The sequence below is a fragment of the Diceros bicornis genome, chromosome 14 (genome assembly GCF_020826845.1).
Source record: "Diceros bicornis minor isolate mBicDic1 chromosome 14, mDicBic1.mat.cur, whole genome shotgun sequence".
NCBI lineage: Eukaryota > Metazoa > Chordata > Mammalia > Perissodactyla > Rhinocerotidae > Diceros > Diceros bicornis.
The window spans coordinates 56,024,136-56,040,831 of NC_080753.1; the positions used below are offsets into that span (position 1 = coordinate 56,024,136).

At 38.8% G+C, this 16,696-nt stretch overlaps 1 protein-coding gene across 2 annotated transcripts in view; it reads right to left on the reverse strand.

Annotated features, from left to right (window-relative positions):
- The window catches only part of LOC131414151 (N-acetyllactosaminide beta-1,6-N-acetylglucosaminyl-transferase), a 126,099-nt gene that overhangs the window by 96,402 nt on the left and 13,001 nt on the right, over positions 1-16,696 (reverse strand). The window lies entirely within an intron of this gene.

Here is a 16,696-nt window from a genome sequence, read left to right on the forward strand (position 1 = left end):
GTGTTCCTCACAAATGCCTTCCCACCGGGGAAGGGAAATCACAAGGTGGCAACAGGATTTCATAGATAAATGCCTGGGCTGGAAGTTCAGAGGCCAGATTCCAGCCTTCATCACACAAGTTGTATACCTTGAGCAAGTCACTTCTCTCTGAACCCCAGGTTCCTCATAGGCCAGGCAAACAGGAGGGCTTATGTGCTCTTTACATACTCTTCCAGAAATGAATTATGACACATGTTCCCGGGAACAAGCTCAGTGTTATTTTGCATTTATCCAGGTTCCTCTCTTCCCATACACAGTTAGAAGCAACTTAGAAAATTCAATGGGGTTTTAAAAACAAAATTTGTATGAGTAGACTCAAGGGAAGCCAGAGGAATAGCAAATCAACAATTCTTTAAATTACTATTTCCGAAGAGACTAAAAGAAGCCCGACTGTTTTAACAGAGTTTTCTTTTGAGTGTTGGGATTATGAAAAATTATTGTCTTCTATACACTTTTTCCTGTTTTCCATATTTTCTAAAATGGTCATGAATTATTTTTCTAATTGGAAAAGAAAAATCTTAATGGCCTTGACAGGTTATCTTTTCCCTCACCCTATGCTGTGCTGCATGTGTTAGGCCTAGATCTACAATTCAGCTTCCTCGTTAGAATTCAACTTTCTCCATTTCTTCGTGGCCTGGCATTCTGTACCATTTGCAAAAGTATAAAAAATAGACACCAGTTGATAGGAATTTTGCTAGATAAGTAAATAAAATGCTTCATATGATTCTATGTCTTTTACCAACAAAGGAATAAAATCATCGAATATCTGTATTTGTATACATCAGTGTTTTACAAACCCTTCCAGACGGGTTTGAAGATGGAGGTAGGAAAGAAGCAGCAGCTATTCTGAAGACGGAGGGTTGGGTCTTATTTTGAAAGAGTCAGTCAAGCCAAATCATCTCACGAGAGCTTATTTTCTCTTCCTTGGCAATTACCTAATTATTTCACTACGACCCTTAATAGATTGTGCCCATTCAAATTACCTTAGTCCTTGCCTATGCCTTACAGTTCCATTCTTTGCTCTAAATACCCTCATCTTTTTTTCTACTGACCAACTTGGTCTGCTCTTCTCTATAATTAACAATAGAGCATTTAAATGCCATGCCCACCACAAAGAAAACTGGCAACCCACAAAGACAAAGAAAAATGGTTAATATACATTTTAAAAATATTCACCTTCAATGAATTGCAAATAAAAACAATAATGCAATTCTTTTTCTCTTTAATTCAAGTATTTTTAAAAAAGATATGTATCAGAACATTCACTGTTAGCAGGGTGTGATGAAATAAGCCCTCTCATACGCTGGTGGACTGGTTGAAAATTAGCACATATTTTGGAAAGCAGTTGAAGGAGTTCAGAATATGCTACCCAAAACAAGCCACTACGACGTAAAGATTATTTTGAACTAAAGGCAATTGGGAAGAAGCAAACACAAGAAAACTTTCTGCCTTCCCATGTCTGCCAGGAAGGGCAGGAGGATTCTTAGTTACCTGAGACAACTCTAGACATATATGGAGCCAGCACCAGAGGAATCTACATAACAAACCTTGCTAACTAGCCCTTATCTTCCATTAGTTTCCCCTATATATTTACCTTACCACAATTTGGCACCCCTAAAAGCCTAAATTCCTTTTTTTTTGTCTTGTCACTTCTCTACAAATTTATTATTCTTTGTTAAGATGCTATATAAGCCCCAAGCTGTAACCATCCCTTTGAGTTACTCATCACTGAGTTTCTCCCATGTGTATGCGCACTGCATATGTTAATAAATTCTGTTTGTTTTTCTCCTGTTAGTCAGTCTTTTGTCAGTTTAATTTCCAGAACCCTAGCTGAAAAACCAAGAGTAAAGAAAAGAATTTTCTTTTTTGTCCCTACACAATTTTGCAATATGTATCAAGAACTTAAAATGTTCCTACCTTTCAATTTAAGTTTTCATTCCAAAGGCAGTAACACTAAAATGTGACAAAGCTTTACGTAAAAAGGTGTTACTTACTTTTGATGTTATTCAGCAGCGATTACAATAGCATTTTACACAGTAAAAAACTGGAAATGAATGCTCAACAATTGAGGAACTGGTAAGCAAATTATGGTACATCCATACTATGAAAAAGAATGTAGTTATTTCATATTTTCAAGAAGATAGAGAAATTATTCTGGTATATTGTTAAGTGAAAGTAGCAGGATACAAAAACTATATAAATCAGTATGACCTAACTACATAAAGCAAGACATGGAGAAGGAGATAAATAATGCAAATATATTCACGGCAATTACTTCTTAATTTGTATAATGTATAATTTTTGCTTTCCTCTTTTATTTTCTTTCAATTTCTACTTACCAATTTTATTTTATGCTTTTCTTTATTTCCCAGATTTTCTCCAATAGAACTGTATTTTATAATAAGAAAAAAGTTTTCTAATTTTCTGCACATCAATAACTAGTACAGTCATGTGCCACTTAACAACAGGGATACATTCTGAGAAGTGCATCATTATGCGATTTCATCATTGTGTGAACATCATGGAGTGTGCTTACACAAACCTAGATGGTATAGCCACTACACACCTAGGTTATATGGCACTAATCTTATGGGACCACTGTCATATATGTGGTCTGTCCTTGACTAAAACATCATTATACAGCGTGTGACTGTACAGGGTTTTCAAATTTTGTGTGAAGGGTGAGTGTACAGAGCTAACAAGAGAGCAGGGTGAGTGTACAGAGCAGTACCTGCTGGTTTTCAAGGGGAAATCTTGCTCTCAAACATGTTGATCAAACATATCAATAGTGTACTTCTGTGGAACCTCGGAGGGGACAAGGTCTTCTAGGCAGTTCAGGTCAGCCTGGAGCTTGGAAATTCCTGCAAAGATCACAGGAACCCTCTTAGAATCCATAAAAGCATTTGCAAAGCAGCTCAGTACCTTTCCACTGCACCTTTGAAAGCAGCTGTGGCTTTCTCATTCCCATGAACACAGTCGACATTTTGAGGCATGTAAATAATCCTGAAGAGCCTTTCAAATGTATCAAAGTCTTTGTGGATGACCATGACATATGCCAAAAGGAACTCAGCTTCGTCTTTAGACAGAGGGTTCGTATGTAGTAATTTTGGGTCAAGTATTATTGGCAAGTTATGTTTCTCAACTGTGTCATTGATATATTTTCATCCAGAAAGATTTTCTTTCCTCTCACAATCATGTCACAGATTACTGCGAGGACTGAAGAGTTTGACATTTTCCCCACTCGCGGGTATTTTTGTGGGACTAAATTGTCACTATAGAGGAACAAGAGAATTACAGAAATGGCCAGAAGCCCTACAACAAACCTGAACACCTTCACCTTCATTTTCCCCACCATCTCTTCTTTATTTGTCACTTGCCAGACTTCATACCATTGCAGAAGGCAGTCTGCAAGTCCACCCCCAGGCTGTTAGGAAATCGACTCCCACTTTGAAGCCGTGTACCTGAGGGTTACTGTAAATATTCCATAAGAACATGGTTACCCTGCGACCTTGTTCCCAACAAAGACACAGATGGAAAGAAGTTAATAAATAACCTTAGTCCCCATTAGATGCATTTGTTGAGTCCAAATGTTTGCTTCATGGCCTGCGCATAATTACAGCTGCTAACTTGCTGTTTTCTTGTATAACCAAAGAGATGACTCAAGGATTTAAGAACTTGTTTTGCAGGGGAAAAAGAAAGCCTTTAAGGAAGTTATGACCACCAGATAACCAGCTCCCAGCTGCCTCTGACACAAAGAAGTCTGCTCCAGGTCCTGTTGGAAGTGAAAGAAACACAGACTTCCCCTTTGTTTCCCTGAAACTCCTCCTCCCAAACCCCTCAGCCCTACGAAGATGCCCTGCTTCCTTCTTTTGTTAAGGCAGATCTGAGAGAACCCGCTCTCCTGCCTTCTCGTTTTGGCCAATTCAAATAAGCCTCTCTATCTCCAAGCACCGGTGTCTCAGTGATTGGCTTACTGCGCATTGGGCATGGACTGGAGATTAAGAGGTTCCATATCAACTTCTTATTTTGAGCAAGAGGAGAAATATTGCCACTCACTTAAGGGACAGGGAATCAACCACAAGCCTATAGTTCTTCTCTTACATTGAAGGGATTAAGTAGGTCTGAGAACATGAGCCACTGGGGCCAACTGAGCAAGAGCTGAGCAGTGTTGGGTACCTTTGTCTAGGTCAACCTCAAGTTCAGACCCTGACACATCTGCCACAGCTGCCAACTCAGGGTGGTCTTCTCATGTGGTATGAGAGTAGAACGTGTGTTCATCTTGCAGCCCTTTTACCCCAGAGAGGGGCACCATCACAATCACTGATGTCATCTTTGAATATGAGGGACAATATATTTCCTCAACTTTGTGCAGTCTCAGTTGTCCTGAGGCACGTCATCACTGACATTTACATTGACAGCACCCAGAGTTGCTCACTAGCAGTGTTTCTCTTTACCTAAAAATAAAAATCAAGAATTCATAGAATTTCAGGGCTGGAAAGAATCTTGCAGATTATTGAGACCAACTCATTCAATCCACAAATGGAGAACACTGAAAATGACCTCTAACTAATATTCTATTACACTCTTGTCTCCATTATTTCACTGACAACCTGTGAGGTAAGCATTGACATTATATCGATTTTACACATGAGGAAATTGAAGCCCAAATGCATGCTGATTTGCCTGATAGCCAATAATGAGTTAATGGTAGCATCAGGTCTCAAACATAACTCTTCTGATTCCACAGGCCTTCTACTTGGAATACTTTCTCCTCCCACCTTTTCTTGATGAGTTCCTCCCATTCATCAGGTCCCCATGTGGCGCCACTTCCTTGGTGTCCCTTCCCTGTCCTCCCAAGTCTGGGTTAGGAGCCCTTCCACCTGCCCTAATAGAACCTTGTACCCTTCTAATTGCTTTTTGTTTGCTCCATCACTAGCCCGTGGAGGACTATTTCCGTCTACTGATCACTGTATTTTCAGGTCACAGCTTACAGTAGGCACACATTGTTGGATTAAGTCCAGTCACTCTTCTTCCCTCTATACCAGGACTCAGCAAAACTACGGCAGGGGTGGGGTGGGGGGCCCAATCCAGCCTGCTACATGTTTTTGTACAGCTTGTGATCTAAGAATGGTTTACATTTTTAAATGGTTGAAAGAAAATCCAAAGAAGAAAATTATTTTGTGGCATGTGAAAATTATAAGAAATTCAAATTTCAGTGTCCATAAATATGGTTTTGTTGGAACGCAGTTACATTCATTTGTTTACAGATTGTCTATGGCTGCTTTCACATTGCAACGGCAGTGTTGACTAGCTGCAACAGAAACCATCTGGCCACCAAAGCCTAATAGATTGACTACCTGGCCTTTGACAGAAAAGGTTTATCGACCCCTTCCCTATAATTACTGATGCTTCTGCTAACCATATGTTTTTGGTACATCAAGATGACTGTTGTGGACTTGGTACAATTTTACAACTTTTTGGTTTATTTTCTAGATTTTCTTGTGAATGCTAGAATGACATCATATTTGGTAGCACAGCATGGGCTTTAAAGAGAGACTTATGTGGGTTTGGCCTGGTTTTGTGGGTTCCTAGTTGTGTAGCCTTGGGCAAGTTGCTTTACCTTTCTGTTTCAGTTACTTTTTTTATTGAGGTAACCCTGGTTTATGTCTGGCCGCATGTCCAGTTGGGCAAGCAATGCAGGATAGGTTGCAAAGAGACCCAAGAAAAGACCTGGCGATGGCATATGGGACATATAGGTTTATAGGGACTTACGTACAGGGAATGTCCAGGGGTGGCTGGCTGGCTGGCCTTGCACACTGCTACTGTGGGCAGGTAGAGGGTTGCTTATATAGGCAGGGGGGAACAAAGGCTATGTGCTTGCCAAGACGGACTGTCCCCAGTACGGCCAGCGTTCCCAGGAACAGTAGCTCATGTGGAAGGGCTCTGTGTTCCTTCGTGATGTTCTTTGAGTGAGATAAGTTAAGATCCGGGCCAGCCGGGCCCTGGATCATTACAAATCCCAGCAGCTGGGCGTCCTTCCCAGACGGTTGGCGTGCTGCCCAGAAGGGGGCCAGGAGGCACATGGCTCGTAAAGGGCTCACAGTTTATTGCTGAGCAAGCGTGACCCTACAGTTTATAACATTATATAGATTTCAAGAGTACATCATTATAATTCGACTTCTGTATACACTACACTGTGTTTGCTACCAAAATCTATTTGCCATCCGTCACCATACAAATGTGCCCCTTTACGCCTTTTGCCCTCCTCCACCCTTTTCCCCTCTAGTAACCACCAATCTGTTCTCTGAATCTATAAGTTTGTTTGCTTGTTGTTATTGTTTGCTTTTTTTATCTTCCACATAGGAGTGAAATCATGTGGTATTTGTCTTTTTCTGATTTATTTCACTTAGCATTATATCCTCAAGGTCCATCCATGTTGTCGCAAACGGCATGATTTCATCTTTTTTATGGCTTAGTAGTACTTCGTTGTGTATATATACCACATCTTCTTTAACCTTTCATCTGTTGATGGGCACTTGGGTTGCTTCCAAATCTTGGCTATTGGGAGTAATGCTGCAATGGACATAGTGGTGCATGAACCTTTTTGAATTATTGATTTTTTGTTCTTTGGATAAATATCCAGAAGTGAAATAGCTGGATCATATGATAGGTCTATTCTTAATTTTTTGAGGAACCTCCATACTGTTTTCCATAGTGGCTACACCAATTTACATTCCTACCAGCAGTGTACAAAGGTTCCCTTTTCTCCACATCCTCTCTAACACTTGTTATTTCTTGTCTTTTTAATAATAACCATTCTGATGGCATGAGGTGATATCTCATTGTGGTTTTGATTTGCATTTCTCTGATAATTAATGATGTTGAACATCTTTTCATATGCCTGTTGGCCATCTGTATATCTTCTTTGGAAAAATGTTTCATATCGTCTGCCCATTTTTTAATTGGATTGTTTGTTTATTTGTTGTTGAGTTATTGAATTTTTAAATATATTTTGGATATTAACCCCTTATCAGATATATGATTTGCAAATATCTTCTTCTAATCAGTAGGCTATATTTTCTTTTCATTGACGGCTTCCTTTGCTGGGCAGAAGCTTTTTGGTTTGATGTAGTCCCATTTGTTTATTTTTGCTTTTGTTTCCCTTGTCTGAGGAGACATTCAAAAAGATACTGCTAAGACTGATGTCAAAAGCATACTGCCTGTGCTTTCTTCTAGGATTTATATAGTTTCAAGTCTTATGTTCAAGTTTTTAATTCACTTTGAGTTAATTTTTTTGTATGGTGTAGGATAGTGGCCTAGTTTTATTCTTTCACGTGTGGCTGTCCAGTTTTCACAACACCATTTATTGAAGAGATTTTCCTTTCTCCATCATATGTTCTTGACTCCTTTGTCACAAATTAGCTGTCCATAGATGTGTGGTTTTATTTCTGGGCTCTTGATTTTGTTCCATTGATCTCTGTGTCTGTTTTTGTGCCAGTATGGTGCTGTTCTGATTACTATAGCTTTGTAGTATTTTTTGAAATCTGTGAGTGTGATACCTCCAGCTTTGTTCTTTTTTCTCATGATGTTTTGGCTATTCAAATCTTTTGTTGTTCCATATAAACTTTAGCATTCTGTGCTCTATTTCTGTGAAAAATGTCATTGGGATTTTGATAGAGATTGCACTGAATTTGTAGACTGATTTAGTAATATGGACATTTTAACAATGTTAATTCTTCCAATCCATGAGCATGAAATATCTTTCCATTTCTTTCCTTCTCCATTGAATTATCTCTTCCGTTTATTCTCCAATTTCTTTCAATAATGTCTTATAGTTTTCAGTGTACAGATCTCTCATCTCTTTGGTTAAATTTATTCCTAGGTATTTTATTCTCTTTGCTGCGATTGTAAATGGGATTGTATTCTTGACTTCTCTTTCTGCTACTTTATTGTTAGTGTGTAAAAATGCAACTGATTTTTGTATATTGATTTTGTACCCTGCAACTTTACTGTATTTGTTTATCTTTCTAATAGTTTTTGGTGGATTCTTAGAGATTTTCTCTATATAAAATCATGTCATCCACAAATAGTGACAATTTTACCTCTTTGTTTCCAATTTGGATGCCCTGTCTCAGTTTCACTGTCTGTAGGATAAAGACAATCCTACTAGGGTTGTTTTGTGAATCGATATGAGTTAATAAGTGGAATGCACTTTGAGAAGACTTTGACACATGGAAAATACCCATAAGCATTAACTATTATTGTTATGTGCTCGTGGTCACTTTTAGAGTTTACCAAACTGGCAAGCTGTGGCGCCGCCCTGTAGCGGCCCTGCATGGTGTAGCTTGACACGTCCCTGCCCTCCTTTAGGTGGTTGAACATCTTGTGGCTGAGAGGGAGAGAAAATCTTTATGCCATTACAGCATTTTATTTCCCACTAGACTGGGATCAACTTGAAGGGAAGAATATGTCTTCAAAGACATAAGAAGGAGCTCTCAACGTGACATTTGAAGAGCATTAAAAACTGGTTTCTGTCAAGGTCTCAACCCTACCAGCTAGCCAAGGTATCCACAGTGACATACATAAAAGAGGTCTTATAAGGACGCAAATTGTTTAAATGAGTTATTCAAGAAGGACGACATAGTGGTAACTTTTATATATTTCATTAAGCCATTAGCAACCAATGACACTCAACAAAGGTTCTGGAAAAATGGGACAAGAAACAGTTTAGATTAGATGGAAGAAAAGAAAACAAGGTCTGGAGTGCGAGGTACTATCGGGGATGCTCTGGAATGTGCTGGCAGGGAGAGCAGCCAGGAGAGAATACGAAGGCAGTAAGATGCACCTGGGGTTATGTACCATTGCTTATTCATATTCAGAATTAGAGATAAGTCTTAAAAACCAAAATTTCTTCAATATCCTAAGCACACTCACATCAAAATTAAATAGTTTCATTTTAATCCTTCTCATGTAATTTGACTGAGTATCAAATTTTAAATTCTCACTATTTTTTTTTCCAGAAGAGTTAAACGGCTCTCTAAGAGAACAGTCCAGTGGCAGAACTGGAAGGAAGCTTAGAGGCCCCAAGCTTCATTGTACAGAGGAAAGCAAAACGCCACCCAGAGAAGTAAAGTGACTTGCCTGAAGTCACACAGCTGTGGAGCACCAGACCTGGGAGTGGCAGCGGGTCACTGCTAGTCCAGTGCAATGAGCTGGTTCCAAAAATGTTTCCCTCCTTTTGTCCTATGAAGAAGACTTCAGAAAACAAAATTAGAAGCACTTCTCTAGGCCTAACTCACAATTCAACTGAAGGACAAATTAGACAAGAGATACGATTATCTTAACTTCATGAGATTTGTTCTTACAGTCAGTTTCTACTCTCAGATACCTAAGCTAAAGATAATATTTGTCCCTTTAAAAAGAGGCTGGTAAAATACTTGCACTTTGAAGGACAGCGTGATAACACTTATTTGGGCTAGTCTTATCAGGGTTAGGTAAATATAGCCAAAGCAAAACAAAAATGATTGTGGGAACTTTGTGATGAAAGGCAACAGTATATTCAAAACTCCTGTTAAGGGCACCTAATTCTAATAACATTTATATTTATGAATGTCCTCAAAATCCTTCGTTATCTTCTCTAAATAGATTGTTTTTCATAAAAACAAGAGTTAACCTAATACATCAGCTTATTTCCAAGCACATACTCAATGTCCCTCCTGTGAGGTCCCATTGCTGATCTTTTCAGCTCTCTGCCCTACCATCACCCCTGCCCCTGTCCTTCCACATTTGACAAGTGCCTACATTTCTATCGAATTAGCTGGAAAGGAGGAGCTTTTAGGTGCACTTTTAATTAGGTGAACATACTGCCACAGAAAAATTTAACACAGAATCCTTTTCTAGTCTTTAATACTGAGGACTGAAATCTGGAAAATTCAAATTCTACCCCTAATCACTCACTGGCATTGAAGATGTGCTAAACCGGTTTTTTTTTATTGTGATATAAAAACACATAAAATTTACCATCTTAACCATGTTTAAGTGTACAGTTCAATAGTGATAACTATACGCATATTGCTGTGCAATAGAGCTCTAAACTTTTCCATCTTGCAAAACTAAAACTCTATGCCCATTGAGCAACAACTCCCATATTTCCCCTCCCCAGCCTCTGGTAGCCACATTCTACTTTTTCTTCCATGAGTTTGACTACTTTAGCTACCTCCTATAAGCGAAATTACTCAGTATTTGTCTTTCTGTGATCGAATTGTTTCATTTAGCATAATGTTCTCTGAAACATTTTTGACCCACACTGATCTGTCCAACAAACATGAGCTGGGGGCCTAGTACTGGCCAACATAACCAGGAAATTTATTTGTAAAACAGTAAAAATAGACGTTTGGATTTGTACAGTTTTACCACATATATTATTTCGTTATCGTCTAAAGCAGGGTTTCTCAACCTCCCTATTATTGACATTTTGGACCAGATAACTCTCTCTTGTGGGGGCTGTCCTGTGCAGTGTGGGATGTTTAGCAGCATTCCTGGCCTCTGCCCATAAGATGCCGGTAGCACACCCCTAGTTGTGACATCCAAAAATGTCTCCAGACATTTCCAAATGTCCCCTGTGGGGCAACCTTAGACGAATAAGCTAACTTCTAAAAGCAGTAAAATGAAGCTAACACTATGTACTCTATGAAGTTTGTACAATGACTAGTCTATAATGGATGAGGCTACCTGGCACACAGGGGCACTTAATAAATAAGAGCTGTTGTTATTCAGTACTAATATTATATAAAATATATGAAATTGATTAGCTAGATATTGATTATGACTCATTAATGTGACATTAGACAATAGAAGTGCACTGGATGGGAACTGTAATGTTTTTATTCAAAATCTGGCTCCACTTCTAATTTGCTGTGTGATGCTGGCAAAATTACTGAGTCAGTCTCTCTGGGTCTCAGTTTCACCAACTGTTAAGGAGAATTAAATACACCCGCCCTGGGTACTTTAAAAGGTTATAATGAGGTTAAAATTATACAATAAAAGGAAGGCACTTTGAAAGTATAAACTTATTACAAATGCCAGTCATTGTTATCATAATTTTTTTTATATCTTTGATGGGATATAATTCATCTACCATACAATTTACCCATTTGAAATGTACACCTCACTGGTTTTTACTCTATTCACAAGATTATGCAACCATCACCACCAATTCCACAATATTTTTATTATCAAAGAAACCATATACCCACTAGCAATCACTGCCTTAACCTTCCTCCCTCCCAGACCCTGGCAACCACTAACCTACTTTCTGATTCTATACATTTGCCTATTCTGCACATTTCATACAAATGGAATATGATATAAATTTTAATGTGTATAATTTTATGATCATTCATGCAAGAATATTTAGCTCTAATTGTTGAATGACTTCTCTATACCAGGGATCAAGCTCGACATGTGCTAAGCGTGTGGATACAGAGGTGAGAGACAGACTTGCTTCTTGCCACATACAAACACACACTCACTCAGACACACACACACACACATGGGGACACACTCACACACCCACAGGCAAAAAGACTGGAAACTATACACTGGAATGCTGACAGTGGTTATCTCTGTGTGGTAGGATTGCAGATATTTTTGTTACTTTCACTCCATTCCGGAGTACACATTGCTTTTATTTAAGGGGAGAATATTTTGTGTAGTCTCATTTTTAAGAGGTAAACACTGGTATCCAGAAATGTCAGTGTGGAAGCCACCTCTGCTCCAGGAGTACCGCAGGGCACTAAGGTGGGCATCCTGAGAAAGGGCAGGAGTTTCAAAATTCTTGTAGATCTGAAATTCCTAAGAGAAATACCCAGAGACTTCTGGGTGGCATACATTAATGTAAAGAAAAAGAAATAGTATCTGATATTTTATTAAAATTCTTTCCTGTGTCCTGGGTAATTCAATTCAGTTTAGTGAAATTAAGAGATTAGTCAGGAAGAAATTAAACATTACCCTTCTTTCTACATATCTTTTCCAGATATGAAGGAAAGAGTCATGGGGGGAAGAAGCAATCCTCTCCTCTCAGTTCCTCCATCTGCCCTCTCCGTGACTTTGACCTCCTGGCTACGGAGTGAGGAGGCACACAAGCTACCACCACATTCAATATTCTTCCTGGGCCAGACGCTTGTCAAGTGGAACCGTGGATTAATTAAAACAGTGCTCAAGATCGACGTTTTATTTTGTTTTACTGTCTTGTATTTCAAGCTTACAGGTCTCCTAGCTATTGATCAACTTTTATTATGGATTTACTCTGCAAGAAACGATGATTTGAGAAATAACAATCCCTCTCCCCTTGAAGACTGACAGTTCTTACTAGCCCATTAAAGGTTCTGAGATACCACGCAATAAAGAAACCTGGTTGGCTTCATTTAATCCTGCATTATCCAAACTCATTTTTTTTTAGCACTTCATTTTTTGTTTTATTTTGGTAAAATCTACATAACATTTAGGTGTACAATTCAGTGGTATTAAGTACCCTCATAATGTTGTGCAACCATCACTACTATCTGTTTCCAGAACTTTGTCATCATCCCAAACAGAAATTCTGTACCCATTAAACAATATCTCCCCATTCTTCCCTCCCACTAGCCCCTTACAACCTCTATTCTACTTGCGATCTCTATGAATTTGCCTGTTCTAGGTACCTCATATGAGTACCATCATATAATATTTCTCCTTTTGTGTTTGACTTATTTCACTTAGTGTAATGTTTTTAAAGCTCATCCATGTTGTAGCTTGTGCTAGAATTTCATTCCATTTTATGTCTGAATAATAGCCATTGTATGTATATTACACATTTTGTCTATTCATTCATCTGTTGATGGACACTTGGGTTGTTTCAGCCTTTTGGCTGTTGTCAACAATGCTGCTGCGAACATTGGTGTACAAGTATCTGTTCAAGACCCTGCTTTCAATTCTTTTGAGGATATACCTTGGACTGGACTTGCTAGGTCATATGGTAATTCTATATTTAACTTTTTGAGGAACTGCCAAACTGTTTTCTACAATGACTGTACCATTTTACTTTCCTGTCAGCAATGCACCAATTTCTCCAAATTCTTACCAACACTTGCTATTTTGTTTTTTTGATAATAGCCATACCAATGGGTGTGTGTCCAAACTCATTTTCGCACAGAACACTTTCCTTATACGAGTCCTATCAGTAACCTAAGGAACTAGTTAGTGTTCCATGGGAGGAACTAGTTAGTGCTCCATGAAAGGCACTTGGGCAATGCTGGGTGGGTCCATTCAGCAAGTGTGATATATTACATTCCTGCAGAGGAAGTGAGTATAGTTGAAAATGTCAAACACCCTTGTTTTTTAAAGACTTCTCAATATGGGTTTTGTCTCAGTTTTAGCAGGGCAATTGACACCACCAACCTACTCAATATCCTGATTCCTACTTTTTATACTACATGTGGCTTTTTAAAATGTGTTCTAGGCTAGTCTCTCCTCATGCTGTAGCTCTGCCTAGCATAAAGTGCAGAGGTCACACAGGTGCAAATACACGCATGTGTGCACCTGTTTTCACATATGTATGTGTACGTCCACACAAACTCATAGGCCCTCTTCTTCACTCAGAGAAATGAAAAATATATATTTTTGTAAAAGACAGGCATTCTAACTAGACCAAGCATTCCTACTTTGATTTTGAGAAAAGTTTAATTTTTTAATTTATACATTTCTGTGTCATTTGAATTCATTATAATGAGCAATTGCCTTTGAAATCTTGAGAGGTGTTAAAAATAAATAAAATGTTATTAAAATATAAATATGCTAACAGAAGTGTAAAAGAGAAGATGAGGTCCAGGCTTGGGAGAAAAAAAATAACAAGAAACAAGAAACAATAATTCACATCAAATTTGGATCCAGGGACAAATTTTTATAACAATTACAAAGTAAAGAGATGATAAGAGTAACAAGCAGGGTCCAATAACGGTAAATTTGAACCTCAGAACAGAGCACGCTAGGAGAGCCTAAGGCAGGAGTGGAAAAGCAGAAGGAAGAATAAACTATGCAGAATACTTACTTTGGGCTGAATTGTGTTCCCACTCCCTGCAAAGAAAAATTCATCTGTTGAAGTCCTAAGCCCCAGTACTCAGAATGAGACTGTATCTGGAGATAGGATCTTTAAAGAGGTAATTAAGTTTAAACGAGGTCATTTTGGGTGGCCCCTAATTCAATATGACTAGTGTCCTTATGAGAAAAAGAGATTAGGATACAGACACACACAGAGGAATGACCATCTGAGGACACACGGAGAAGATGGCCATCAGCGAGCCAAGGAGAGAGGCCTCAGAAGAAACAAACCCTACTGACACATGCCTTGATCTTTGCCTTCCAGCCTCCAGAACTGTGAGGAAATAAATTTCTGTTGTTTAAACCACACAGTCTGTGATCCTCTGTTACGACAGACCTAACAAACTAATACAAACTTAATCAGCAAAAACAAAGCCAATATAAGGACCAGAGGTCTGTGATTACAAGAATGAAAGAGTCCTACAGTCAGAGTTGGATCCCAGCCTGGTTGATGAGGGTCTTAGGAATCACATTGTTGCAAGGGATAGAAACCCACTCAAGTTCAACAAGACAGAAGTTGCTCAACTGCAAGAAGTGTAGCTGGATTACATGGACAACCTTTCTCTCTCTCCCTGTCTCTGAGCATCTGTAGACCACCTTCTCTGCTCACTCAACTGCTTGTATATGGTCTCCCCTGGCTGCCCTAAAATCATAGGCTCCTCAAGCAAGTCTCTGTGATCTTCCAGCTCAGCTTCACCACAGCTAACCAACTAAGTCACTAAGAAAACACTGATTTGAATAGAAATTCCTGGGAGAAAGTACAGGATTGGCCCAATTTGGATCAGATTTCCGCCCTAATAGCTGTGATTGGGGATGCTGGAAGAGTTGGGATGGGTTGAGGGTTCAGTTCTAGGTTACATGTCCTCATGGAAAGAACAGGTTCTTTTTAAAAAGGAGTATAAGTGGGGCAGGAAATGATATCTCTGGTTTGGAGAGAAAGGTCTCTATTACATCAGATTCAACTAAAATCCAGAAGAATGGATATGGGATTCAAACTTTAAAGAACCTCTCTCTTCTAGAGAACAGATACAGGGCTAATAGTTGGGCCAGGCCTAGAAAGTGAAGTGTATCAATCAAAAGAGGCTTAACTCAAACAACTCAGGTAAATAGGGAGGGCTGTGGACTCTAAGAGAATAAAAACCCATTGTCCTTGGAAGGAAATATTGAGTCATTCACAATATCCCCTGGAGGAGGAGGCTGTAGTTTTTCATCAGCTCTGATAATAGACCACTTTCTATTGAGGGAAATTGTCCCCCACATCGTGTAGTTCTACTGAAGTTACAATTCATAGTAGACTTCTCTTTCACTACTAGGATATTTATATTCAGAATCAAGGAATATTCTAGGGTATACCTTATCAGAAATATTCAAATAAGTTACTAAACCAAAATGAAAGTTCAATTAGACAGCAATTCAGTAATCAGGACACTCTGACACTTCATCACTACTATCGAGATCACTTTTCAAACACAAGACTTCAGACAGCACAGGACAATGAACCCTGAGAGAGGGAAACACACGAGTTGAGCTCTACCACTGTTCCAGCTTACTGAGCGGCAGTTTTCCAACCACTGAGCGGGGAAGGGGAACCCGGGTGGAGCCTGTCCATCTTCCTTGGGAATTCGATTTGGGAATTCGAGGAGAACAAGAAACTGAGGTTCACGGGAGACAGTATCGAAAAGGGGAGAGTACAGAGAGAGCACTCCAGACAGAGGCAGAGGTCTCCTCAAGTCTTGAGCTGAATACTGATCAGGAAATACGTGTAAGGAAACTATCCAATGCCAGGGAAAGAACGACCTGAAAGGATTAAAGAGAAGAAGCGCCAAAGCTACCAAAGGGCTAGCAATAGTTGGTGGTGCTACCAGTCAGAGGAGAAAAATCTTGTCATTCAAAGTACGTGAGGTAGAGTACTCAGAAGGAGATTTCCTCATTAGCAGAGCAAAATTAGAGCTAGACTAAAGGCTGCCACAAAAAGTAAGGATATAGAAGACTTGAGCAATTCTTGACCTAAGTACATTGAAAGAACACTTCCCTCAACATTATCAGAATACATGTTATTTTCATGTGCACGAAGAACATTTACCAAAATAGACCGTGTTCTGGGCCACAAGATAAGTATCAATAAATATACGAGGATTCAAATCATATAACAAATGTTCTCTGACCACATGGAATTAAGTTGGAAATCAATAACAGGAAGATATCTGGAAAATCTCCAAGTAGCTGGAATTCACAGGGAAAGAATGAGACCCTGAAAAGAACAACAACAACAAAAACCCAAAATATTTGGAATTTAAGAACATACTTCTAAATAATGCATAGTCCAAAAGAGAAATCAAAAAGGAAATTAGAAAGTGCTTTGAACTTAACAAAAATGAAAACACAACTTATAAAAATTTATGAGATTCAGTTTAAAAAGTGCTTATTTTGCCTTATTTTACATACAAAACCAAGGAAATACTAGCGATAAGAGCAGAAATCGATAAGATATAAAACAGAAAAAAATAGAGAAAAATCAGTG